Source organism: Camelus bactrianus, chromosome 7 (assembly GCF_048773025.1).
Source record: "Camelus bactrianus isolate YW-2024 breed Bactrian camel chromosome 7, ASM4877302v1, whole genome shotgun sequence".
Taxonomy (NCBI): Eukaryota; Metazoa; Chordata; class Mammalia; order Artiodactyla; family Camelidae; genus Camelus; species Camelus bactrianus.
In genome coordinates, this window is record NC_133545.1 from 88,273,930 (window position 1) to 88,300,505 (window position 26,576).

A 26,576-nucleotide genomic window follows, 5' to 3' on the forward strand; every position below is an offset into this window, starting at 1 on the left:
CATTCTGTGGAGCACTGCCATTCCAAGAGCACTGTCTTCTGATCCAGAAATGTACGTGGAGTGTCTGTCCAGGTATTTAGGACTTCTTTAATTTTTTTTCAGCAATGCTTTGAGTTTACAGAATATTATTTTACTTTTTTTCTTTGCCTTTATACTGAGGACAAGTGTGCAAGGTACCGGGATCAGAAGTGTATTTTAGCCCCTCCCGTTGCTGCCAACATGGTCGCTGTGCTCTTGCTTTGCCTTGTGTACAATCTTGCACAAAATAGGACCTCAGTAACTCTCTCTTGAATGAATGATTATATGATTGTAGGATGATGCTTGAGAGTCCTTGTGATTTTTTCCTCCAGCCTTTCCCCAATTCTTAACTATGCCCTTTCTCTTCCTAAACTCCAGCCTGTGTTTCAGCCTGCCTGTGGCATTGATTTTCCCTATCTGTAGACGCTTCCTTTCACTGGTTCACGATAATGTTACATGTGGGCTGTGGAAACTTGTCAAGAAAGAACAAATCTATTGCATGCTAGTGTTTTTACAGTGTGGTATCTTTTATCGATTGAAATTAAATCAGGCTGACCCCCTGAGCCCTCCCGTGAGCTCTTTTCACTTTCCTACATCTGATACTGCTCTGGTTGCTACATGTGCCCTTCCCCCAGCCTTGGTTTTGGGTTGAGTAAGTCATCATCAGTGGAGCTCTCTCTTTAAAAGATGAAGAGAACATTGGCTCCTTCTCCCTGGTTGAGGACTTGGATGAGATGAGATACCAGATAAAGAATGGAGCTCCACCTCATTCTGACCCCCGCTCTTTCCGTTCTGTTCTCCAGAGGAAAAGAGTACAATTCAACAGTATAAAGATTGATTGTGAGCTAATGAGATAGACAAGGCAATCAATTATTTATTAAATATCCTTTCATGCCAGAAACAAATGTATTATACACACAAAAATCACACAAAGCATGATAATATCGTGCTTATAGACGTGTGTTCGAGTTCGAGTCCTGCTCTGGAGTGACCAGTCCTGTGAGATGGAGAACTGGTATGTAGGCTTAGGCTCTCCAGGACTGGTTTTCTGTCCTGCAGAGATGGGGCTCGCTAGGCTTCCCTCCCCCGTAGAGGTGCTGTGGGTTGTAACTGTCACGCGTGCACAACTGCTCGTTCCTCGTAAGTGCAGGATAGCATAAATTTTGCGGTGATGGCTTTATGACTGCCCCGTGTAGACTCGCAGTGCTCCAAAGGGATGCCTTGTGGTTTGGAGATGGGATTCTCATTTCTGTAAATACCCAAGAATTGTGGTATTGGGCCCTGCTGATTTGAATCTATTCTTTAGAAAGTACATATTGTAGATATATTTTTCAAGCATGTGTGCTTTTTTCCTTTTATTATTTATAGTTCTACCCTCTCATCTCTTGGTGTGACTTTTAATGGAATCCAGGAAACAGTCCTAACCTACCTGCCTCTTCACTCTTCTCCGTGGTGGTTTCCTTCCCTGACTAGAAGAGGGTTTTGCACAGGAAATTTTATTTGTTCCCCTTTTCTTGGAGTCTCTCTTTCGGTCTGCCCATCTCTCACCTGCCCATCTGTCCATTTATCTACCCACTCATTCTTCTGACTTGTTCCAAAAAGCATTTCAGGCAGCTTACAGAAGAACAGATACCAAATAAACAGGTTAGAAAATGGGGCCAAGTTCAAACTCTGAGGCTAGGAGGCGAGCCTTTTTGAGGGTTGCAGCCGTGAGACACACACCTCTGCCCTGTGACTTATAAGATCGACAGCAAGAGTGTGCCTGAGGCTCCCAGCAGACACAGGTTAACAGGGTTTGTGGGAGATGCTCACTGGCTGTGAAATAAATAAGTGGCTCAGGAGAAGCCCAACCTTTCCAGCTACAAAGGCTTAGGAGAATATTCTGAGTGTCTTCCAAAATCAGGGTATTGCATTGTTTCTTTTGTCAGAGTTCTACGTATAGTTTGTTACATTCTATACCTGGAAATTTCTCCAGAACTCCTTACCAAGTGAGTGCCATTGCTCGGGAATGAGGTGGTTCTGCTCATTGACTGGGGTTGGCCAGAAACCGAAAATGACAACTTCAAAGGAGCCTGGGATTTGTCCGTTATGTTTTGTCAGTGCTGTAGATTTCAGGAAATGCTTTCACACTTTCTCTCCATCTGAGGTGGCAGCGTGCTCTCTTAGCAGCATCAGGAGCTCAGAGCCACGGGATGTTGGGGGCTGACTGCACTGCCGTCAAGACAGCCAAGCTAGTCACTGCAGGCGTGGTCCTTTCACATAGTGCATTTCATGCTCTATCGTAGAAGGTTTCAACAGGGAGTTAATTAACTGAGTTAATTAACATTTAATAAATATGAAGCTTTGATGAAAAGACGGTTATAGGCAGAATATAAGTTGTGAACACTTTGAAAACCTTTGAAAACGGTTTCATAACTGAAATTTCAGTAGGGAAGATACACAGTTTATCTTATTTATGCCTCTCACTTAAAGTAACAAAGAAACAAGACAGAAAAGGCAGAGGATGATTTCTGTTATTCCTCTCGGCTTGCAGGTGCCCTCACATCCAGTGGCATCCATCCAGACACCAACACTGACACTGGCCATGCTCAGAACTGACTCAGCCCTGAAGACACAGGTGACAAATAGAAGGGGGCCGCGCCCTGTTACAGCAGGTGCTCTCACTTTGTGTGTCCTTATGTAACTGCACGGTGTTAATCAGGATCGCCCGTTCTACATTGTGTGGCGCTGCTGCAGTGTCTCCTAGTTATTTGTTTCTGTAAGTACTCGTGTATTATTCTCCAATGTGTGGTACTACACATCTAAAAATGCTTTTTTCAGATGAAAAATAATGTATATTTAATGCAATAAGTCTGAAGAAAGGGACAAAAACGGCTATCCAGGTCCCACTAGTCAGAAATAATAATTAACACTTTAACATCTACTTTCTGTTATTTTCATCAGTGAGTATCAGCTCTGTCATAAAAACCAGTGAGCACTCTGTGCCTGTTTACTGTGTGGAGACCTCTATTTTCCATTCGGCTTATTACATGTTTTTCTACAATATTCTATCTCTCCTGGCATGATTTTTAATGACCAGTATAACATTATGTCTTGTGGAGGCATTGTCCATTTTACTTCGGGCTTAAATAAACTTTTAAATTCCAAGTGTACTTAACTGAAATACTGAAAAGAGAACTGTGGTGGTACAGGAAGGCCCCTAACTCCCTTCCCATTATTTCCTGAGTGTAAAAGCTGTTGCCAATGTGGTGTATATATTTCATGACCTTTATGCCTATGACATATATATATACCCATACATACATACATACATACATATGAGAAATCTATGTATATGTGTGTATATATTGTTTTTTGAAAAATAAGGTCATACTATATGTTTTCTGCAGCTCGCTTTATTCACTCAGGGGTATATCATAGACGTCCTCCCACTCCAGACTCACCCGGTCCTTTCAGATAGAGTGGAGGGGTCTCCTGATGTGCAGGTGTGGTCTCTTGTGCAAGGACACTTTTGGTGGGAGAGTGCTGTGGACAAGGCCCTGGGCCACGGGGAAACGCTGGCCCCCTCAGTGCCCACAGCTCACCGTGATTTACCGCATTATTGTCTTGATGGTGGACACTTAACTTTTCTCCATTTTCCACTGTCAGAAAGGATGTTTGACTGGCATCTTTCTTTAACAGACATTCCTGTGATCTTGTATGAGCATGCCTTTAGTTAAGTCTTCTGGAAATTTAGTCCCTGGATGTGACATTTACTTTCATCACAGGCTACTTTCAAGTGACTAGAAATTCCTTCTCCAGTGTGGAATGAGAAATGTAGAATTACTTACGTAACCAATTCTCTATCGCTGGATATGATTTCACTTCAGCTTTTCTTCCCACCAGTGTAAACAGTATATCTATTTGAACTGATTTTTTTTCTAAACGAAACGATTCCTAGAAGTGGGGTTGAATCAGTGTGTACATACGTTTTTCAGAGTTTACATATCCATTGACATGTCATCCTCCAAAAAGGTCGCTCACAGTTTTTTCTCCCACAGATGGACACTAGCTACAATATCTTTTAAAAATATTTACCAATAAGATGAGCAAAAGTGCTTTTTCATTGTTTTAGTTTGCATTTGATGACCAGTGAGGTATTGAGCATTTTTCACTGATTAGCCATCTGACTTTTGAAAAGTGAATGATCCATTTTGTCCTTTGCACAAATTTAAGTGAGGAAGCTTCTTTTTGCTTTGTGACAGCTCTTTGTATGTTATGAACATTAATCCCTTGTCTTCATCAACATCTATCACAGAGTTTTTCCTTGTCATTTCTTTCGTTTCATTTTGTTCAGTAGGTTTATTTTTGTTGTGGCTCAAAATATTCTTAAGATAGTAAATGTCTTCCTTTTGTGTTTTATCTTTGTTATTATTCTTAGAAATACTTTCTTATAATGGTATAAATCTCTTATGTAGGTTTATTTAATGTCTAAGATGGAGATGATAATAGTACTTGTTATAGTGAGGAGAAGTTGAATTAATGTGAGCAAAGAGTTGTATTTGCTGTTATTAGTATTTTAATATTTACATCACTATCTGTAATTATTTTTGTGGTCATTATGACAGGAATAGAATTTGTTTTTTCCAGGTGATTCTCTGATTGTCCCAGGACAATTATTGAATTCATACTTTGCTCTTTGATTTGAAATCCCACATGTATAAAATACTTATGTACACTAGAGTCTCTTTTTGAGCTCATGCTTTATTTCTGTCAATCTTACTTTCTTACTCCAGCGCTATATCTTAAATATTGTAAAAATTAATTATTATCTGACATTGCGATTTTTTTTTGTTCTTTTCTTCCATCCCAAACTTTCTTGGCTATTATTATGACTTTATTATTCCTGAAGAATTCTAAAATATATTGTTCAATTTAAAAAAAAATCAGATAAGAGTATTCATGGGATTTTTATTAAGTTTTGAATTATTTTTAGGAGAACTTCCATATTTACAAAACTGTTTTCCTCCGTGCAATATGTTGATGTCTCTACATTCACACCTCTTATTTACCCCTCAGTACAGTCCTGTAGATTTCTCCATGTACAACATGGGCATTAATTGTGAGTTTATTCCAGATTATTGTTGATGTTTTTGTTAATTTTGTAAGTGAGAATTTTTTGCTATTATATTTTTTAACTGTTTAAACTGACACCTAGGAAGGCAGATTTGGTTTGTAAATACTCACTTTGTAAAAAATCATTTAAAATTGTAAGTATTAAGTAATTGTTCGAGGATCCTTTCTTTTGTGTTTTTAAAAATTTGTTTCCAATATTATCAAAATGGTCATAGCTAAGAAGTATAGGTGTGGAGACAGATGGAGAGAGGTAGTGTGGCTCATGTACAAACTCTGAGCACTTTTATGGCTGCATTTAGGCTGGAGAAGCCCCAGAAGAGCCCACGTTAGACCAGGGGTGGCTTTGTATGCACTTGAAAGCCAGCTTTCCTACCTTTATGGTGAAGCCTGGTGGGCATGGCAGGTAGATGATCAAGGTCTGATCAAGGTCATTGGCTGCACAGAGCACTGTGTCTGTGAGAACTGGAGTCCATCACCATGGGAAATGCTTGGTGCCAGGAACACTGCAGGGGAGCTGGGGAGTGTGTGTGTTAAGGATTTTCCAGTCCTGGGAGTGGGAAGATCACACTCTGCATTCAGATCTGAGTTTGAATTCATCCTCTCTTGTTTACTGGTCCTCTGACTTTTGTCAAGTTATCTACCCGCTTTGAACTCCTGTTTTCTTGTCTCTCAAAACAGGAGAATTACAGCCTGCTGCTAGAGTGTTTGATCAGGATAAATGATTTGTTTCTATAAGATGCCACGTACAGTCACAAGCTCAGTGAGAAATGGGCTGTCACCTCTTCATCTGCAACTCAGTGCTCGACAGGACATCGGGGCAAAGCCAGTCCGTAATTTGTTTGTGATGCAAGTAGGAACAAAATTAATGTCTTGCCTTTCACTTGCAGTATTCTTACTCCTTTGCTTCATTTACTTCTTTCCTCCTTTCCTTTCCCCTCCTCCACCAAAAGATCCTGAGACTCTCTCAGAACACTAGATTCAAATTACTTTAAAGGGTGTCTCATCCTCATGAAATGACAGTAACTTAAAAAAAATCTGTACAGATCCCAGACGTCATTGTATTTGATTTACACACACACACGCACACCCACCCACCCACACAATCAGCCTACCTCTCACTTGCTGAGGGAGAAGGACCAATTTTTCTGAGTTTTCATTCACTGAGCGTGAGAGCAAAGTCTCTTACGCAGACTTTCACCTTGCTTAGTGCATGGTGTTTTTAATTGGATTTCTGCTTTCTGGCCATAGAACTATTCTCCTTATAGAAGAGAGGATGTGGAGACATAGACATTCTGCTGAGATATTGGTGTCAACATATTTGAGTTGGAAAGGACTTATGACAGCATAGAGTCGTAACTTTTTATGGGTGAGAATTCATGATAGTGTAACTTGGACAAGAACCTAGGTCTTCTGTCTTCATGTCCACGTGGATGAAGAGGCAACAGGCTGGGAGATGGCAGGGATCCTTCTTGCTTGAGTTCCAGGGTCTTGCTAGTTTTCATTGCTCAGCTGCCTTTAGTTTAGGTCCGTGTGGCCTCTCATGGGAAGGTCACTCTGTCCTGATAGACTGAGTTTCTAATCAGCAAAAAGGTCTGGACCCACTCATATTTCCCAGAGTTTTTCTGCTGTCCTGCTGACAGTTTATATAAATGATACCTAAGAAACTACTGGATATAAAATCCTTATTGTTATCATTTGCCCTCAAGTTCCATAGGAATGGGGTGCTGTCTCAGGCTGTCTAAGGCTAGATCTGAACAAAGATAGGGTGATAGGCTGTGCTGCTGGACCCTCCCCAGTCATAAGGGATTTCCACCTTAGTTTTTAGAATCAGACAGACGAGTTCAAATCTTGCCTTTACCAGTTATTAGCTTTGTGAACTTGGGGAAGAAACTGTAGTTGTTTGTGCCCAATTTTCTTTATCTGTAAATAAGTTCAGTATTTACTTTAGGGTTTTTGTTTTAGAATTGAATGAGCTAATTCCCTCATTTATACCGAAAATACTGATCGCGTGGTTCTATGCTGGTGCCTTGGTAGAAGATTACTAAGGGACTCAGCAGTGAGAATGCAGGTGGGGGACCCCTGGATCATAGAGCTTATATTCCAGGATATGCTTGTAAAAGACTGGATGTGCAGTGGATTTTTAGTAAATGTCCATTCCTTTCCTTATCCACATTGATTGTGCATATATATTTGTACAATATATGAACAATTTTTTATTGCAATTTAAATCTCTTTGTAGTAATTAAATTATGTAGCTATAACAAAATACGTGAAATAAAATGATTTGTCTTTTATTTTCTTTTCAATATGCAAAACAAAATAAAATAGAAAAGAAAAAAAGGTTTTGAAGGAGTAGAAATAATTTTATTTCTGTGGAATCAATTCCCTATGTTAGGTTTTTTAGTTGTGTTGTTAAACAGCATATAAAATTGATAGGTTGTGACTTCAGTGTTGATAGCTAGGTGAGTGTAGTTTCTTTTTGTGGTAGTCTTTGATGAATTATTTGCACTAGATCATAAATGATGTGCATGTTACATATTGGAAACGAGGAAAGAGTGGAGACATACTACCTCCAATGCAGTCATCTTGTTACCAAGTCGAAACTCGTACTGCTTGCTGCATGACAGGCCAATAAATTGGGAGATTGAGGTGTTGGAGCAAGGAATACTAACTTTATTTGAAAAGCTGGCAGACCCAGAAGATGGCAGAATGACATGCTGGAGAACCGTCTCCCCCAAGTCAGGAATCAGTCCGCTTTTATACTAAAAAGGGGCGGGGATGTGGTTGGTTGTTGCAAACTTCTTGCGGTACGAATTGTTTCTCCTTGGACTTCTTTGTTCTTGCAGCTGTCCACGTGGGTCAAATCATGGTGCCCCTCTAAAACCTCCAAAAAAAAATCAAAGTTGATTCTCTATTTTGCAACTTGCCATCTCTATGTAAGTGCAGAAGAGTTAACATCGTGAAAGATCAGAGCCCGGAGAATAGGCTCTCCTGGATATTTCAGGCTAAAGGCAACTATCTTTTACAAAAGGTACAGAGCTACCAAGTCTGAGCCTAGAAAACAGCAAAGGTTTAAAGCCAAAGGAACAGATCTAACATGCAGTCAAATTTATTCTTTTCTATTACAATTTCTTTTTCCACCTCATAAATAATTTTAGTAAGAAACATGAGCAATTTTTTTAATTTTGCTTCTTAGTAACGGATAAGTGGGTCAAATACATTTATGAGAGCAGGGATGCTGTGCGGGCATTGGGGTCACAGCAAACTCTTGTTGGGGTGGTCGACTCTGCAACATGTCTGATGCCCCGTGGGTGTTGGTGAGGGACCCCATAACCAGGGGCTGTCTTCAGGAACCAGCATATGGGCATTGACCTCTGGAGACCTCTTTTTCAACTGCTGGAAATTTATTCAGATACTGTGACTGAAAAACCACTTCAGCTGGTGATAATTAGGGAATAAAGGAAGAGGAAAAGGGCTTGGATTAGATTACAAGAGAAGGACAGAATATCAGGGAACCTGGGGGCTTGGCAGTCGGTCCATGGGAGAGAGGGGAGCAGAGGTGGGGAGGGGCACGCCTCTGGAACCAGCTCCTGCACCTGTCCCAGGGCCCAAGTCACACAGCTTTTAATTGGCCCAGGACGCTCTCCTGTCTGGATGTTACCCTGGTCAGAACCTTGAGAATCGAAGGTAAGGGGTGGGCAGCACTCACCTAGGGGATCACTGAGGACTTAGTTCAAGTCCACGGTGCCTTTTCTTGTCATGTGTCTTCACTTGCCCTTTATCTTAGGATCTGAGAAGCAGGAGCAAGGAACGCAGGGAGAGATCCAGTAAGACATCTGACTGTGTTAAGAGACGACAGTCATAGCCACACCGGGAGCGAGGACACTTGCAGCAAAGTAAAACGACTTCACAACTATTGCATCAGAGCTGCCGGTGTGAGAGAGCCTAAGCCTGTCTCAGAGTGCAGGGGACAAGCAGAAAGGAATGGTAAATTTCCACTGACAGTTGAAATTTTGTTAAATAGCCTGCTACTGTTGCTTGTATCACTTGAATGAATGCAGGCATATTTCTATGGGCAATTATGTTCACTCAAATCCACCAGCCACTCTTGCCCCCATCGGGGATGGGCTTTCTCAAGCCCAGTGTACCTGCTGCTTGGGTGGGCCATGCTGCGTGTCCTCGCCTGGGGCCGGGCTGCTGCAGGGCACTGAGTCCCCGAGGCACGGCCTGTGAGACACGACAGGAACACCTCTGCTCTTGACTGAGGGCCTCCGTTTCCCCCTGCAGTGTAAGAATGCTGGTGAATGAGTTAGAAGCATGCTTCAAAGCTGTCCGTGTACTTGCCATCCAGAAGCAGAGCCTGGGAGCTTCCGAATTTCTCCAGAATGGGGTTTACATTCATCTTCGACAGGTGAGTTTATGTCCTTTTACAAGTGGAGGAATTACTGTAGTTTTCCTGGAACTTACTCACCACTAGTCCATCTGATTTTTCTGTGCTAGGATTCAATATGGCATGCTAAAAATTCTGGAGTCAGATCTTGAAACACTGATGAAGAGGATTATTTTATTTCTTTATATGATAGTATTTTACTTTCAAAATTCAGAGTTTTCAGTTCTTTCAAAAATTTTTTGTGGGGTTGGAGAAACAACTTTGCTCTTGCCATCTTTGTGACCTGTTGCTATATGCCTGTCACCTGTCTTCTGTCACTTGTGAGGCGGTTCCATTTGTGACCCTGTCCGGGTTGTTCATGGTATAAAACATAAAGTCTGTAAAAGTACAGTCCCTTTTACTCCGAAGACATTCCACAAATACTACTTAAATCTGGGTGTGGTTTTAAGAAGACAGAATCATTAGAACATGTACTTGCAGGTTGCTAGTGCAAAATCCCCAAATCAATAGTCTAGCTCAACATCTAAAATCTTTCTAATCTACCTTGGATTTGTATGGATAGTTGAAGCAGTTTGCTAAGAACTCAAGACCAGGGTTAGAATACAGGCTGGTGTAGCTCAGCAGGTCCTCCCAAGCTGATGCTCTGGGAGAGGGCAGGTCCTAGGGGAGAGGGCGTGTCCTCCCCTCCCTGAGCTGACAATTTGATGGCAAAGACATTCATCAGGTGAAGAACTTGGAGATTCTTCTAAGAACAGTGGGTTTGAAAACAGTCCTAAAAGCGTGGGAGTGACACAATCCCATTTGTCTCAAGTAGGGGAGAGTGGCTTTGGGGCCACTTGGGAGACTCGTGAGTCCAGGTGGGCAGTGTTGGTGGCTTCCACTTGAGCAGTGGGATGGTCAGCGGGTAAAAGCGAACAGATTGAAGGCATGCTTAGATGGTAAAAAGGAAAGGATGAATGATGTCTGTGAAGGTAGGATAGAGTAAGGAACAGGTTTCTGGGTGGATTAATGAGGTAAATGATGGTCCTGCTGTGCTCTGAGGAGGGAAATCTGTAGAGGGAGTTCTGGGGGATAACTGATGAGTTCAGCTGTGGGTAAAGTGAAAGGCTGTTAGATGTGTGGTTTGGGAGCTCAGGTGAGAGCCAGTAGTGAGTAGGGGGAGGGGAGAGAGACTTTCAAATCAGTTTGTCTTGTGAACATACAAATAAGGATGAGTAATGACACACTTAAAACCTCTATATTCTGTATTTAAAGCCCAGTAACATTTTGCTATATTGACTGCAGAGGTTCTTAATTTTTTTTAATAGAAATAAAATAAATAGAAAAAAATAGTGGAGTTAATGAACATCTTAGAGTTGATGTGTGTCCTTGTATGTATTTTCATACCTCATCTGTTTATAACCATAATCTACAAAAAGTTCGCTTGCTTAGCATAAGTGTTAAACAGAGGGAAGTGACACACAGTGTTGGGGCTTGAAGCTGATCTTCTCGGGCAAATTATGTCACCTCTCTGTGCCTTAGTTGCAACTTCTGTGACTGCCCCCGGGCCCATCATCACAGCTGATTTCCTAGACTAGATGTTGGGAGGGAGGCTGCTGAAGGGAATAAGAAGCGGCAACTTCTAGGGATATTGAAGAGAGAGACAAAAACAGATTAAAGCCGATAAACTGAGTAAAAATACCCTCAAAAGTGAAAGAATCCCGCAGTGTTTTGATCCCCTTAGCGTAAGGGAAACAAAATCAGGTTGAGCCAAAGCTCTTGAGCATGTGAGTATTGTGGGTGGGTGGGTGTCATCAGAAAAGGGTTGAGAAAAGGCCTTTTCATTTCCCTAGACGTTTCCAGTAAGGATGGGGAGCAGAAGAGAAAACCCCCTGCTTCACAGTGGAAGCTGCTGTTTTGTGCAAAACTGACCAAAGTTTGGAGACCAGTCATCAGCGGTGCTGGCAAATGAAGAGACTTCGGGATTGGGTGGGACACTTGCTGCGACTTTCAGGTGACCTGCTGGCTGGGTCTGTATGGCGGGCAGTAGGTTTGCAGGGTGACCCGGGCATAAACCCTGGCTCTGAGGCTGCTGGTCTGACTAGCAAACCTGGGCACCCGCAGTCTTAATGGTGCAGCTCGGGATGTGGCCTGGGACACCTGCTGAGCTGAGGGCGAGAGGAGGGCTTCCCTGAGGGGGTGTCATGCGGAGAGTGGGAACGTGTTCCTGCAGGGGAGGAAGAGCATCTGAGCAGGGTACTGGATGCACAGGCAAGACCAGCCTGAGCACGGAGGCTTCTGGGAGCCAGAAGTCATACAATGGCCCGAACCGCCTTGTTCCTGAGAGACTGCAGGAAAAAGATGCTGAAAATGTAGGCTAGGGTCACACCCTGTGGTGTTTTATGAGTGACAGTAAAGGACTGGTCCGGCAGGCAGGAGAGAACCCTGTGGGCGTCCCAGCTGGGGCGTCATGCCGGAGGGAGGAGCAGAGTTATAGACTTTGCCACTTATTAGCTTTGTGACTTTGAGCAAGATCACCTCACCTCTCTCTATATATATCTTCATATGTAAAGTGACAGAGTGACAAGCTCGTGTCATCAGAAGGCTTTGTTTAGCTCTGATCCTCTTTGTCCAGTCCTGTCAGTGCTGCCCTGTGAGGTTCTGCAGCGGCTGCTCTTATCCTGAGATGGGAGGGCCTAGAGGGACTTTGTAGCACCCGAGGGCAGGAAGGGGTTGCTTTAAAAGCAGACATGTTGCCGCCTGCAGCTGCAGGCCTGCAGGCAGTTTGGTTGAAGGTCCTGCAGGGGACTTTGGAGGCCTTAGGTTGTTGAGAGTACTTTGGATGCCTTAGCTTCCTCTTAAGTCTAGTTTTCTCTTGCGGACCGGATTTGCCTTTGCAGATTGATGCTGAAGATTTGGGCTTCTAGCAAAGCTGTTTTCAGAGATGGGTATATACGTAAAATATCGTATAAAATAAAATGATTTATTTAACGTGTGGGACTTCACAGCTGTTGGGAACAGCTCTGTTGTCCTGGTCGTCACGGAGGACACCAAGTGTCAGCAGAGCGTGCGGGAGGACAGGTAGCCTGCAGTGCTGCTGCGGGGTGTTCTCCCGAGTAGAGCACTCTGCTGAGTTGACTCTTCTCTGAGTTTGTTTGCCAGATGAGCAGACAGCAAATTAATGAGTTCTGGTGGGATTGTATAATGACAGGAAGAAAGAGGAAACCGTAGTTTTTCCAGAATAAAACACGCTTTTGTTTCCTGATCCAGTGTGTTCCATTACAGAATTGATGAGTTCTGTCTATTCTGGGACTTCATTGAAATAAACGTTCAGCCTAAATGTTAAGAGTTATATTTTATTTGGCTGGAGGACTCGAGCCGGGATGGCAACCTCTCAGATCACTCTGAGGGACTGCTCCCAAGAGGTAGGGGAAGAGCTAGGATATATAGAAGTTTTACAAGAAAGACCAGGTAGTTGGAACAATAAAATATTGCTTGTTATCTAAAGAAAACCAGATATCTCAAGATCAAGTATTTAGTGCTTTTCTATGTATGGGAGGAAGCAAACATTTGTGTCATTGAATTCATCCCTTTGGCAGGTACCTAGGTATCTAGGGCCAGTATCCTGTCCTTTCTTACTCTGAATCCACTCAGAGGGCACCACTGTGAGTGGCTGAGAGGCTGGGCTGCAGGCATGCACTCGCTGGGGGGTGGCAGCAGCCGCTGATGACTTGGTTTCAGCATTCTTTGTTTACTGACATGGTTGCAGTATTTTCATTCACATTGTAGTATTTTCATTCACGGACTGATTATGGATAATCTGCAACCTTGGAAAGCAACCGAGATGGAATTACTGCAGGTACATTCTTCTTTAATAAGCCGTGTGCAAACATAAACATGGAGGAAGCATACATTTGGATTTGGTGGTGTAGTGAAGGGTGACTGCACATTACAGGAGAACGCAATGCAGAATTGCTTAAGTCCACGTTTCTTTTCTGTTGTGGTTTCTGAGAACAGTTTATGGTAATTAACCAACATTGACAAATGGTGGCAAACATTGCATTTAAGAGCTGGCCGGCTGCAAACATGTGTATTGGACAGGTGGAATTCATAGGCAAGTGGTCAGGTGGATGGGAGAGAGATGGAGCCTAAGCCTGGGCCCACATTCCTGTTTAAATCACCATTTCCTCACCATACGGCCTTGGACTAGAATGTAACCTCTCTTAACCTGTTGGTGAATCTGTGAAATGGGCATGATAATATTCGTTTCTTCCTGGGATTGTTGTAAGTTCTAAAGAGTATTGTAGCACACATGAAGCACTTAGCAGTGTTCACTGTGTGTGGCCGCCCCGCTTGGCGTGTGTCAGAGCCGTAAAGGCAGCATTTGTCTGTTGAGGATGCACTGGTAGCCCCTTGAATATGTTGTGAATTTGGTGATTTCCTTTAATCTTGGTAACTCTGTGTGCCATGGGCAGTTATTTTCATGGACAGATGAGGAATCTCAGGGTAAAGAAGACTGTGTAATTTGCCCAAAGTCAGACCATAATTTTGGGTGCATGGGCCTCAGTTCAGCATGAGCCCCAGGGCCTTTTCCCTCTCCGTTCAGCACCAGAGCCAGATGTGTGGTCGGCTGTTTCCCAGCCCAGAATATCAGGCAGGCCGCAAGACACACCTGGCCCTGCACTGCTTGAGCAAAACTCCGGAGGAGTGGAAGTTACAAAAGGGATAAACATAAAAACAGATGACAGCAAACTGTGATCAGCACTGAGAAGGAAAGGAACACGCCTCACAATGCAGAGCTGCGAGCTTTCCCGTCGGGGCTGCTCTGGGGGCGTTCATCTCAGCTAAACAAACTCTGCTGCTGCACCAAGGCAGGAAGGCAGGGAGCGTGTGGCCAGGTAGACAGGGCCTTGTTAATCATACTCATTCCCCATTAAGCTGCAGCTGTCACGGGCACTTACCTAGTAAACAGATGTCTTCCATAATCATCACGCACTTTTCTTGGTAGTTTTATTGCCCCACCTTTGAGATGAGGTCATTGAAGCTGGGGAGATAGCTGCATGCCCGTGATCACCATGGAAATACCCCCACTGGTCTTTCAACCTAGACTGGTGTGGCTGTCATGTCCCAGCCCTGTGAATGGCATCATGTTGCCTCTCCCAAGTGGCCCAAATGACTGACATTGATATTCTTAATTCATAGGAAATGGTATGTGACAATAGGAGAAAAAGGTATTAAGAAATTGTTTGGAAAACTAGAACAAAATCCAATTCTTCCCCAGCTGGGGGAGCGTACCCTGTGTCACTCACCCCACTCACTGCGTGTCACCTCCTCCCTGCCGACTCTACGTTCAGAAGCCACTCTGAGTCTTTGAAGAACATTTTGCCTCATGACATTGTTGACTAGGCCCTGTGACTTTTCTGTCCCTGGTTAACTCTGTCTTGAAAGCCATTTAAATTTCTTGCAGGCTCCTCCTCTCAGAAGTAAGAATATCCTCTTTCGACTTCTTGATGCAGCTCCTTAATGAAGATCTCGTGAAGGAAATTTAGTCAAAACCTGGGAGGTATGCACACAGTGACTGCAACCTCAGCACTTTATGAAGTTCGGAATCAGATTTGTGGGTGACTCAGGAAAGGCTTTTTTATGGTAACAAGGGGAAAGTGAAAGGATGCAGGCTGTGTGAGACTGAAACATCTCGTTCACAGCCAGCAAGGCACCTGCGTTCAGGGTGGTGTGTGGGGAGTGCAGAGTTCTCACAAAGAAAGAAGAGTTGTGATGGGAGGGAGGACAGTTAGGTACTTTACTGTGGAGGGAAAAAGTGGGTTAAGCATTTCCTGGTTGAACAAGAGGATTGTGACATGATGTGCTTGTATTTTGGAGAGAAGGGTTTTGTGGGGACAGGCCTAGGGAGAACGCTCTCTGGCTGGGGAGTCAGCACAACAGAGAAACACAGAGAACCGGGCAGACCCCAAGGCCCCTGCTGGGGAAGAGGCTGCCCGCCAATTCGAGCCCTGGGGGCGGCTTCTGTCCCTTAGCTGGGGCCTCAGAGCTCCCTTCACAACCCAGTACTGTTGATACAAGGAAAAAAACGTGAGGCATGAGAAGGGCTGTGTCCCAGGCTTTGGTTGAGCCCCTGGGATGTGTCCCACCAGATTTTGTTCCTTGGCTTCGTGCAGTAAAGTATTCAAGAGCAAGCCAGTGTTGAGAAAAGGTAGATTTATTCACAGAGACACATTGAAAGGCAACAGAAAGGCCACGAGTTGTGGGGTTTGGGTGCTCAGATTAAAAGTAGGTACACACTCCACAGAGTGTGGGCTTTCTCCGAAGAGGGAGAGAGAGGGATGACCGCGAGGTGGCGCTGTGTTGCTCGTTTTCTTGGGCTTGGTGGTTTCATTTGCTAATATGTAGAAGAACCAGCCTAAAGGCAAGGGGCTGGGATTCCCGGGGAGTTGGCCATTTCCCACCCTTTGACATTTTGTGGCTAGCCTTGGGACTGCCATGGTACCTTGGGGCATGATATTCACCATGTTACTATTACAATGGGTTTATAATGAAGCTCAAGCTCTGCTAGAAGTTAAATCTCTTCATCCTGAGCCTCAAGGCCTACTGGGGGTTGAATCCTTCACCATTTTGATGTTAATTGCTGTGGCCTTCCTTGAATGGCTGTGCTCTGCCCCTTCCATCCTGTCTCACTGTGTTGACACAGAGAGAGCAAAGGCCGGGCCCTGCCTGTGCTCCTGCATTTAACAGCGTGAAGTGTGGAGTGGGCTTATGATGACTCTGAGTGGTAAGAAGGATGTTTCAGATTTTGCTACGTGAGACATGGGGACCTGCCAGCAGCCATCACAGATTTATCTCAAGGGCATTATCGCTTGTGTTGTTACGGAAAGAACAGGCCAGCCAAGAAACAAGCACTGAGATTTGTTATGCTGGCGGGCTCAGAGGGGCTCCTGTTCCGAAGCTTTGAGCACCTCCAAGACCTGCACATGAGGTTCTATAGGGTTAATTACAAGTAAGGGGCTATTAGCCAATAAGGCTCAAACAACAAAAAGCAAGGAATCAGTACACTGAAGCTTATGAATTTGGAACAGATCACGTTACTGACAATTGTTGACCTTGGATTTACGAGTTAGCTTATTAGCCCAGTAAACTGACACTAAACTTCAGATTTACGAGTTAGCCCAGCAATACTTAGATCAGTAAACCGACACTTATCACACTTAGATTTGTGACTTAGCTCGTTAGCCCAGCTGGGCTTTTCCTTCACAGTGTCATTCATCTTTTCTATATTTCTTTTTTTTTTTTAAGTATTTAATCCAAATTTAATATCAGGTTTTTTTGGAAAGAAATTTCTCTTTTTCTTTTCTTTCGGACACTTTTGGGGGGGTAGGTAATTAGGTGTATTTTTCTGTTAGTGGAGGCCCTGGGGCTTGAAACCGGGACCCCGTGCACGCTAAGCACACGCTCTACCACCCCCCTATGATCTTTTCTTTTTGCTTTAGCTGACAAGAATCTGACAGCTGAATTTCTAGTCGGGCTTTAACACTTGCCCTGACTCCAGGGAATCCATTTTTATGACTTTACCTCCCCCAGGTTTCATTTAAGTATTGAATCTCCAATTTCTCTTCACTCTCAATTTTGCCTTTTTGTTGTTATGGTTGTTAAGGTGTGTTTAAAAAAATTGTTTAATTTCTCTTTTATCAGGAGGCTGAAAGTAAATAAATATGTAAACAAACAGCACATTTAAATGCTTTTATACATTCTAAGCTGTTTAGTAGTTACTTAAAAACCGAATTGAATATTAAAGTGATAACATTTTTAAATTATTTTTTTAATTTTTTACAAAGATATAGCTGATTTAAAATGATATGTTTCAGGTGTACAATAGATGCTCCATTTATAGTTACTGTAAACATTGGCTGTATTCCCTGTGTTGTAAGATACATCCCTGTAGCGTTTTTACATTACATGTTGCAATTTGTATAAGAAAGTTGGGTAACACAGAGTCTGGGGCATGGCTGTGTCTGACCCAGGGTCACGCTCACCCTGCCTGTCAGAGCCCAGGCCCTCACTCCTGTCTGCAGGGCAGCGAGTGGATGCAGCCCTCATCAGCGCTGGCACCACCCTCTGAGAGTCAGTGACAGCAGTGTCTGTGTGTGGACGTGCAAATTGTTTTTCCAGGAGCTTTACATGCATTTCTGCATTTAATAATTAAAGCCCTCCTGTGAGGAAGCGTTTTATGATTTTAATGAATAATACATTTTATTTTGATATTGATAGACTTCAAACCTCCGGAAAATTTACAGAAGTAGTACAGTAAACGCTTAGATACATTTCACCTTAAAGGGCACTATTTGTCCTTTTGTGTCTGGCTTATTTTAGCATAAAATTTCAAGGTTCATCCATATTGTAGCCTGAGTCAGTACTTTATTCTTTTGGTTTCATAATATCCTTTTTCTTTTTTTTCGTTTTTGGTCTATTTAAAAATATTCATTGAAGTCTAGTCAGTTTATAATGTTGTGTCAGTTTCTTGTGTACAGCACAACAATTCAGTTAAATAGGAAAATACCTGTATTCATTTTCATATTCTTTTTAAACATAAGTTACTATAAGATATTAAATATATTCTCCTGTGCTATACAATATAAACTTGCGGTTTATTCTATACATACTCAGTATCTGCAAATCTTGAACTCCCAATATATTCCTTCCCACACCCTCTCCCCTCTGATAACCATAGTTTGGTTTCTATGTCTCTGTGTCTGTTTCTTTTCTGTAGATAAGTTTATCTTTTTGTGTCTTTGTTTTTTGATTTTTTTTTTTTAAGATTCCACATGTGAGCGATTTCATATGGTATTTTTCTTTCTCTTTCTGGCTTACTTTTCTTAGAATGACATTCTCCAGGTCCATTCATGTTGCTGCAAATGGCATTATTTTGTTATTATTTTATGGCTGAATAGTAGTCTATTGGAGAAATATACTACAGTCTCTTTATCCAGTCATCTTTCAGTGGATATTTAGGTTGTTTCCATGTCTTGCTATTGTAAATAGTGCTGCTATGAACATTGGGGTGAAAGTGTCTTTTTGAGTTAGGGTTCCTTCTGGATATATGTCCAGGAGTGGGATTGCTGGGTCATATGGGAGATCAATTTTTTGTCTTTTGAGGAACCTCTATACAGTTTTCCACAATGGCTCCACCAAACTGCATTCCCACCACATTGTAGGAGGCTTCCCAATTCTCCGCAGTCTCTCCAGCATTTATCTGTGAACTTCAGAATGATGGGTATTCGGACTGGTGAGAGGTGAGACTTGATTGCAGTTTTGATTTGCATTTCTCTGATAATGATATTGAGCATTTTTTTCATGTGCCTATTGGCCATTTGTATATCTTCATTGGAGAAAAGTTTCTTTAGGACTTCTGCCCATTATTGAATTGAATTGTTTGTTTTTCTTTCCTATTAAGTGTAAAAGCTGTTTACATATTCTGGGAATTAAGCCCTTGTCAGTTTCATTTATTGCAACTGTTTTCTCCCATTCCATAGATTGTCTTTTTGTTTTGCTTTCTGTTTCCTTTTCTGTGCAAAAGCTTGTAAGTTTAATTAGATCCCACTTGTATTATTTTGCTTGTATCTCTATTGCTTGATTAGACTGCTCTAGGAAAACTTTGTTGAGATGTATGTCAGATATTTTGCCTATGTTTTCTTCTAAGAGGTTTATAGTGTCTTTTCTACATTTTTAAGTCTTTAAGCCATTTTTAATTTATTTTTGTGTATGCTGTGAGGGAGTAGCCTAACTTCATTGATTTACATGCAGCTGTCCAGTTTTCCCTACACCATTTTCTGAAGAGGCTGTCTTTACTCCATTGTATGTTCTCACCTCCTTTGTCAAAGATTCAATGACCAAAAGTTTGTGGGACTATTCTTGGTAATTTTGTTTATCCGTTCATTGATGGATGGATATTGTTTGTAACCTTTGGCTACTCTGAATGATACTGCCATGAATATTGATGTGCAAGTTTTGTGAGAATATATTTTCATTCTGTTGGCTGTACAGTTGGCCCACCATATCTGTAGTTTCCACTTCATGGATCCAGATGGCTGATTGTAAAGGAACTCGAACATCCTTGGATTATGGTATCCAGGGTGGGGGTTTCCTGAAACGAAATCCCGAGGATACTGAGGGATGACTCTATATGTAGGAGTGGAATTGCTGTGCCATATAATTCTAACCTTTTGAGGAAACACCAGGCTTTTCCAAAGAAGCTGTACCATTGCCCCTTTCCAACGGCTGCGTATTGAGGGTTCCCATTTCTCTGCCTCCTGACCAACACTTGTTATTGTCCATGTTTTGATTATAACCATCCTAGTGAGTGTAAAATCAGATCTCATTTTGATGTTGATTTCGCTAGTGATGCTGAGCATCTTTTCATATGCTTATTGGCCAATTGTGTATCTATTTAAATACTTGGCATATTTAAAAATTGGGTCGATTTTCTTTGTATTGGTCAGGTGTAAGCATTTGTTTTATATCCTGGATACTAGTATCTTATTAGATATATGCTTTGCAAAATTTTTCTCCTATTCTGCAGATTGTCGTTTCACTTTACTTTTTTTAAACATTAAAACAATTTATTTCTAGGGGAGGTAATTAGATTTATTCATTTTATTTTTCTTGCTAAGGACGCACTCTATCACTTGAGCTACCCCCTTCCCCTTTCATTTCACTTTCTTGATGATGTCCTTTGTAACAAATGGTTTTAATTTTGATGAAGTCCATTTTATCTTTCTTTTTTCTCACTTGTGCTCTTGGTATTGTATCTAGGAAGCCATAGCCTATTCTAGGACCACAAAGATTTAAACTATGTCTTCTTTTAGAAAGTTTATACATTTAGTTTTTATATTTCCGTCTGTGATCCATTTTGAATTAATATTTTATTTGTTAAATAAAATACGGGGGTCCAGATTCCAGATTCATTCTTTTGCCTTCAGATACTCAGGTGTCTCTGCACCATTTGTTGAATAGACTATTCTTTCAATGGAGTGTTGTTGGCACATTTCTGGAAAAATGACTGTAAATGTAACTTTCCCCCCTGGATTTTTTATTGTGTCTCATAGATTTATGCATCCAAACTTATGCCAGTACCATAATGACTTGAGTACTATAGATTTGTAGTAACCTTTGAGTGAGTCCTCCAACTTTGCTCTTCTTTTTCAAGATTGTTTTGGCTGACCTGGGTCCCTTGCACTTCCATATGAATTTTGGCATCAGTTTTTCAATTTTTGCAAAGAAGTCAGCTGGAATTTTGATAGGGATTCCATTAAATTTGTAGATCACTTTGGGGAGTCTTAACATTTTTAACAATATTGTCTACCATTCCATGAACATGGGATGCCTTCCATATATGTAGATCTTTTAATATTTTTTGGTGATACTTCAAAATGTTCAATGTGCAAATCTTGTAAAATTTTGTTTAATGTGTCTCTCATTTTATTTTTAATGCTGTTGTAATTGGAAAGGCTGAGCTTCCTAAGGGTGGGACTATATATCAATTTATTTATTTCTAGGATTCCCACACAGCAAATACCCTAGATTTATATTTGCTACATAAATCTATCCACAATTCTTCCCACCCCCGTGTCATAAGAAACCAAGACCCAGGTTAAGCTACCTGAACACCTATGTGGAAGTGAGAAGTGAGACCCTTGTTTGGGGCTTTGTGCAGATTATACTGAAAGCTTATTCATTATGGCTTCATCTTAATTTCTTTTAAACAATCCTCTCAGTGTATATAGTCAGATACATTAAGAAAATGCCCTTTCGATGTGTGGAGGAGCTAAGACTATAATTTTCAAATAATTTCTAGTGAGAGTGTTGTACTTGAAACTAATTTGCATCAATCCTTGAAGATTTATGTTTCAGGAGCTTTGACTAAAGAACACCTGTCTTTATTCATTAGTGACAATTAAATGCTCAAGCAACATGTACGAGTTTGAGCAAACTGCCCCCGCCCCGTAGTGCTGGTTGGCTGCAGCTGTAACTGGAGTCAAGGCTTACCTATCCCAGTACGCTTGGGCGGATCTGCTCAAAGGGGTTCGTCCAATAGTTTGTCGGTAGTCTTTTGGACAAAGCCATAAAGCATTGATTTAAGGTTGCTGGAATGCATTATATTCTTATTAATATTAAGTAAGCACATATTGAGTGCTTACTGTATGTTGGGAATTGTCCTTTAGCTTCACATGAATATTATTTCGCTTAAAACCTCTCATATTTCCTTGTTATTCACACTTTACAGATAAGGAGTCTGAGGATTAGGTCTTCTCTCTTTTGGGGGGAGCTCATTATCAATGATGGGAAGTTGTAAGGAAAAAGATATTGATTCATCCAGAGAAAACAATTTTCTGAGAGTCAGCACTGAAGAGGGTGATCATTGTTTGATTGAGACGAGCCCTGGGTTGTACGGAGTCAGCATCCCTGTCCTGGACACGGCACATGTAGCGCTGCGTGTTGGGTGAGGCGGCGCGGCCGCGCAGGGAAAGCGGATGCCGGGCCATTGGGCTGTGCTCAGGCCCGGTGGGGCTTTCTCATAAGGGAAGTGGAACGTCATTGTCAGATTTTAAGTAGGGGAGAGGGGTTCTCTCGTAGATCACTTTTGTCTTGTAGAATGCTTAGAAACATTTAGAAGGCTCGGCAGGAGGTGATGTGATAAGTCAGAGTAGGGTGGCTGTGAGGTGTAGCAGTGTTCAATTTTCAAGTGATTTTCAGTCCCAGGTTTGTGGCTCAGTAGCCGTGTCACTTTGGATGACACACTCAAGGAAGTGAAACAATTTATCTTATTAATTGAAGCAGTGATATACCGACTTCCCAGGACTTCTGTGGAGATCCAGTGAGATAACGTGTGCACAATGTGCAGCATGGTCCCCAGCACAGAGTTAGTGCTGAGGGAGTGCCAGTGAGAACCTGGTAGGTGAGGTGTGGGTGGTGGGACTCGTTGACTGAGGAAATTGGGCCCTGAAGGAGGGGTCCAGTCACATCTATGAGTGATGGGACTGAGCTCGGAGAGGCAGAGAGACCTTGACCCCCGACAAGGGGCCCTGGGCAGGACGGCTATGGGAGGAGCACCGTGAAATCAGCTATTTGCAGGTGAAGTTGGAGGTGCCCTTGAAACATCTAAGTGCAGTGCCACAATCATAGAGGAGGTCTAGGCCCGGGCTGTGCATTTCCATATAATCTCAATCCCTGAGGACGCCGAGGTATTGATCATTGAACGTGAAGATATACTTACAGGACAAGTGAATAGTAGTATCATCTCTGTCATCAAAGCTCAGGTCTCTTTATTCATCACTCACTTTGCTAATTGGGTACTTACAGAGCTCACTTCACCGTCCTCACCTGGGCTCAGGCTCCACAGATAAGATCTTGTGTGTCTCCCTCTTTTCAAGAAGAAAACACATTTAGCTGGTAGACTTCTCTACCTCGCCAGACTTAGAATTTTAGTTTGTTGATTTAATTCTGTTTTCTGTTGGCCGTCTCCTGACAGGAGAGACATTTTACCTCATGGTCAGGTTTCAATTAGCTGTTACTGAGAATTGCTGATCTGATCCATAGTGTATGTTTTCTATTAACTTTGTAGAGTACTTATCATTTTCCTGTCTTTGCCCTTTAATTTTGTTTCCTTTTCAATGTTCTATCCTATTTCGGGCCTTATTTTATTTTTTAATTAAAAATGTCTGTTAGCAGTTAAGAAAACAAAAGCAAAGAAAAAATGCACATGATAGCTAGATTTAGAAAATATCTAGTGTGTTTTCTGTCTCGGCAATGGAGGGTTCTAGAAACTCTTGAAAACCTTCATTACATAAGTTCCTTAAAATGCTGATTAAGAAATAAGACCTTCTTTCCTCATCTTTCAAGCTGCACAGCTAATTGTCAAGAAAGTGAGGGGAAATCCTCAGAAGCCAAGTCAAACCAGAAAGCAAGGATTCTGGGAGATACGTGAGCCTTAGAAGCCCTGGGGGGCCAGTTGGCTCCTGAACTGAGTTTCAGTTGCCTTGACAGGAGGGCAGGAGGTGAGCCCCAGGCCTCTCACACTGGGAGTTGGATGGCTGTTCTTATGTAAGGCCAAGCACATCCTGAATCCTGCTGTATAAAAGGGTGAATTTGAAAGAAAAGTAAAAAAGCATTCCTCAAGGCAAGGAAGTAAGGAAAGTCAATTTTTTTGGAAGCGGGGGAAAATAACATATCCAATATAAGTATTTAGTTTAAATCTGTTCTGGCATGAGAGTGACAACAAACTCCTGGGAGAAAATCACAGCTCCTCCCGGAAAGAGAAGTTGTGTTTTGAATGAATCAGTGGGCAGCCATTCCGAAAAAGGTCTCCAGAGTCTTCTGGATCAAGATACTGGACCCAAACACCTCCCTTCCATGGTCGCATTTAAATAACCAGAAAGGTTTTAAAGGAAAGAAGCCATAATCATAGTTCTATTTATTGATATTAATATATGCTAGGAATTCAGAGGTGACTATGGAGTTGTCTCCTCTTTTATGGACCTTACTTTCTATTTGACATAGTTGGGGATCTTGGTGGAGGGTGGTGTTAGTCTGTTGCAATTAGCCAGGAGAGGAGATTAAGAAAACAGTGAAGGGTGGGTGACATTTTTAGCTGAGGACAGTCCTGTTTAGTTGGTTTGTAATTGCAGACTCGTTGAGTTGTCACTAGAGGGAATTGATCTTATGGAGTTTGGACTTAACTCAGGCCTCTTCAGAATGGACAAGTGAACCTGGAGAAAGACAGTCAAATCTGTGCAGACATTAAAGTCCACGTGAACGTGGTGTATCCCTGAGCCAAAGATAGGACAAGTAGGCAGCACTTCTTGAGGACAGAGGAGTGGTTTTTAAGGTTCTCCAAGAATGAATCCCAGGGAACTGGGATGGCCAGTTGTCAAACTGTGACTTTGCTCTTTGGACGGTGTACCCACCGAGGTTATTGGCCGTTTATAGGTTTCCATTTCTCTTTAATGCATGACAGGTGATGAGGACGTGGGCATACACTTTTGACACCTTGTCGAAGTGACTGGGTACCTGCCTAGAAGCGCAGGCACAGTTATGGCTGCGCCATACATCTTGCCGCCCATCCCGCTCTCCGGCTCCTTGATCACGGCAGAGTGGTTTTTTGATGACCTGTCCATCTCCTCTGTGACATCGTAACCCAACAAAATACCGGAGTGTATTAGCTTGGCTTTGCTCTTTTCCATCCTTCCCTTCGAATGATGATGACTGATAATGGACCCAGTTACGTTTGCAGATGATTTACACGTAGGGCTTTCAGTACAAACCTTGTAATACCCACTGTGTGATCTAGAGAAGAAAGTTACATTCTTTCCAAATTGTTTTGATGCACTTATGTGGGAAAATGATGTACGTTTGAATATGTATTTCCTCTATGAATCATCATGGCTCGAGATGGATATTTGTAGACATGGAATGAGTTTACTGTATTTGAACTGTATGGTCCCCTAAATTCTCCCCAGCTTTTTAAAGTCATCACTGGAGTGCTACCTCCAGAGTGTCCCAAAGCATCCACCGCTGCCTGTTCTTCGGACACTGTGAGTTTCCAAGTTGGAGAAGGCTGCTCGCTGTTGAGGCATTCTCTGGCACATCTCTGGCTGGCTGATGTGAACTTAACACACAAGACTTGGCAGACAGTATCTAACCATGGTCACGTCCATTTCTGGAACACTCATTTAGGATTTTACACCTATGCTAGGGGCATACGTTATTTCATTTAGTTTTCCCAACAATCATAATTAGATTTTATCACCTGTATTAATAAGGAAACTGTCAAAGCGAGTGATGTGCAGACTTTGGACTGGAACACGGGTCTTTCTGATCCCTGTCTCTGTTCCCTCCCCAGCCTATCCTTCCAAATGGCCAGGAGACTCTTCCTCAGTCTTGAGTTTCCTGCTGATGTTACCACTCTCTTTGTTTCTGGAGAGGAAAACAAGTCTAAACTTACTTTCCAGTTGGAAATGGAATGGGGAGTTAACGTTGGAAGCCGGGAGAGTCTGTCCTGTGATGAAGCGGTCTCCGAGCCACTTCCATTGGGACGTCACGTCACTGTCTGGGCCCCTTGCACAGCCTGTGCACAGGTGATAAGCCAGATGTGCCGAGCAGTCCTCCCGGACAGGGCAGTGTGTTGGAATTGAGTTTGGGGATTTGGTTTCATTACATAGGTTCCTGAGGGCCTTGGCCTGGCACTTCAAGTGGGACCACTCCCTGTCCCACAGACTCGTGCTCTGGGCCCGTGCAGACCTAACGTGGCCTCAGCCTGAGGCTCAGGGCCCGTGGTGATGAGAAGCATTTTAGTCCAGGGTCTGCCGGAGGCTCTGACACTCCTGGGCCGTGGGAATTTGTCCAGTATGATAATAATTCCTCCCCGAGTTTCAGATTTCCTTGCCTGTGAGCCGGGGTAGTAATAGTTTCTGAAATGATTGTAATGATTCAGTAACGGGCACAGAGTGTGCTGGCAGGTAGCTGGTGTTTAAGGAGCAGAAGTCGCAGACACTCTGTCAGCCTCTCACTGTGTGCTCTGTGCTTTGAGAGGTTGTGTGTTTGGTGAAAGTCCCGCCCAAACCCTAGGGTCTAGATGAACTGTTGTTCCTTTACTTTCCCTTCATTTACCTCTTTCCCATCTCTGTGTCCCATGTTTAGGTAGCAGATTCCTCTGTCTCAGGGAATACGGATCTTTCTAGTAAAAGGAGAGGCGGAACTCGGAAAGGTGGGGCCCAGAGGGGGTCTGGAGCGTCTGCACAGCGCTGCGTCCTTGCATTTCTGCATCCGGTCCCATCAGTGCATGAAGACAGCCTTCCTCTTCCTTCCTGTGTCGTTGGGTCTCTGTTTTAAGGGAAAATTTTTTACGGGTCTTTTTTCAATTACATGTTTCGTTCAGATGCTTGTTGCTTTTCTCCCTGTGCTTCAGCATTCCTAGGAGAGAATTCAGCAGTGCAGCATCCTCTCCGAGCTCTATGATTTGATCGGCTTCCACCGCAATACCGCCTTCTTCAAGCGGGTGGCCCCCGTG

At 42.7% G+C, this 26,576-nt stretch overlaps 1 long non-coding RNA gene across 4 annotated transcripts; it reads left to right on the top strand.

Moving 5' to 3' along the window:
• Nucleotides 1–9: 9 nt before the first annotated feature.
• Nucleotides 10–26,576, top strand: LOC141578214 (uncharacterized). 4 transcript variants are annotated; one of them, XR_012508335.1, is made up of 9 exons: nt 10–72; nt 2,552–2,776; nt 5,812–5,983; nt 7,980–8,164; nt 8,921–9,120; nt 9,421–9,544; nt 11,356–11,516; nt 14,970–15,065; nt 26,475–26,575. It is a non-coding gene; the product is annotated as an uncharacterized LOC141578214 (long non-coding RNA). The 4 variants fall into 4 exon arrangements; XR_012508336.1 differs by lacking the exon at nt 5,812–5,983; XR_012508334.1 differs by lacking the exons at nt 10–72; nt 2,552–2,776; nt 5,812–5,983 and having other exon boundaries at nt 6,588–8,164.